The following is a 1898-nucleotide window of genomic DNA, read 5'->3' as shown; positions in this document are numbered from 1 at the left end:
CCTCCAATACAAACTGAGAACATAGAAATAAAATCCAGTCAAGGAACGGAAGTGACTGTTTCTGCATGAAAAATATGGTTTCCCCCAAATACCATCTTATCTCTGTCTGGAACTCATGTAGTTGGTTTATGAATGGTCCAGACCTCAGTTTGCTAGGAGTGCCGACCTCACCTAACCACATGTGAGATTCTATCCAGACGCTGACCCCATGCCTCAGTTTCCCCATGTCTTATTCTGTGGAAACTGATTAGTAAATGGATCTGGTTCCTCGCCCTCTACATCCCTGTGTAAACCTCTGTTGAAGCCATATTTCTACCAGGAGACCCCTCGCTTCTTTATGTCTCAGCCCTGGTGACCACTGCTTTGGAAGCCCCCTCTCTCACCCTCAACCGCAGACATGGAGCAACTCGAGCTGCTGCTGGGGCTCTTCCATGCCCCTTCCCACCTCTGTCCTCTTCACCATCTCTTTGTCAACGGCTAGAAGAACTTAGTGGGGACATGGAGAACAGCGATCTGGCCAGAACAAAAGAATTACTTTGTGTAACAGTTGACCACTAAATATCATTATCATTTATCGCGAAACCTTAAATCAATCGCATGATGTGCAAAATTAGCAACTCTGACCACGGAAGCAAGTTTTCGGGGTCCTTAAATTACTGGGTAGTCTTCAGGGTTCAACAGGGTCCTAAGAAATCGCAACTTTCAAGGACAACGGTGAACATTCTTTTTGCTAAGGAAGCTCTTTATTTACCGTGTGGATTATTCCTACGTGGAGTGGAATATTCATTAAAACGTATTACATTCCCACACCGGGAGTCGAACCCGGGCCGCCTGGGTGAAAACCAGGAATCCTAACCGCTAGACCATGTGGGAGATGACGAACCAGTCTCTCAGTCTAGATCTATTGAATTGTTTCATCTACTTCCGTCTCCTTGCTCAGCCCGGCTTCCAGCTTTCAGCGTGCCTTCTGCGCCTGCGCGGACGTCCGCGGCTGTCCCCGCGGTCGGAGAGGCCTGGTCCCCAGACACCGGGGCTGCCACTCCGCGGCTCTTTTGTCCGTCTTCCTTCCGCGGCGCTGGGGCGGCCCGACCTCCTCACGGCCTCCCGTGGGAGACGGCAGCCTGGCCTCGGCTTACAGAAGTCTCCGCGGAAAGGCGCCGCAATCCGATTCGGCTCCCAGGGCACAGTTCCCCCGGCTGGACGCCGAGGGTGATTCGCTGTCAAGGTACTTCAGGTCCCCGGGCCCATTTAACCGAAATCTGCATTTAGATCAATTTTAACTCCGCGAAGCAAAGCTGAACGGACGAAACCCCGAACAGCCCGCCCGGGATGTTTCGGGGCAAAAGTCCTTATGAGAGGCTTTTAGATCTCGTTTAGGGACAGCCGAATTTAAAACAAAACCGGACCCGGAACCATAAAGGAAAAATCCACATATTGCACTTCGGCAACAGCTCTTCCATGACCAAAAAAAAAAAAGAAAAAAAAAAAAAAAGGTAAAAAATACAAAACCGCTGCCTGGAGATAAACATATACAGCCCATGTAAAGAAAAAAAAAAAAAAAAAAAAAAAAAAAAGATTGGTAGGTTGGAAAAAACCACACATTGACTGTGTACGACAACCACTGCAATATAAAAGTGAAAGCTGATGTGAGTAATCCGCTTGTTGTCTCCAACCCACGGCTAGAAAGTATTTGAAAAAGTTCTCAACCTCACTGGTTCACAGCATTTGGTCAAAAAGCAAAATTGTGAAAATGTCAAGCGTTGGCAAGTACGTGGGGAAAGGAAGCTGTTGGAAACTTGTAAAACTTGATCAGGGAGGGAGGTTGTAAGGATTTCCTAAACATGCTTATGACCAGGCAATTACATTTTAAAAATTGTTGTAAAACCAGCATTGTTCTG

General features: G+C 47.5%; 1 non-coding gene across 1 annotated transcript; it reads right to left on the bottom strand.

Annotated features, from left to right (window-relative positions):
* Nucleotides 1-801: 801 nt before the first annotated feature.
* On the bottom strand, nt 802-873 carry TRNAE-UUC (transfer RNA glutamic acid (anticodon UUC)). Its single transcript has one exon. It is a non-coding gene; the product is annotated as a tRNA-Glu (tRNA).
* Between the last annotated feature and the right edge of the window lie 1025 nt (nt 874-1898).

The sequence above is a fragment of the Cynocephalus volans genome, chromosome 3 (assembly GCF_027409185.1).
Source record: "Cynocephalus volans isolate mCynVol1 chromosome 3, mCynVol1.pri, whole genome shotgun sequence".
NCBI lineage: Eukaryota > Metazoa > Chordata > Mammalia > Dermoptera > Cynocephalidae > Cynocephalus > Cynocephalus volans.
Note: the sequence above shows the minus strand (reverse complement) of the source record. Positions and strands in the feature narration are given on the sequence as shown.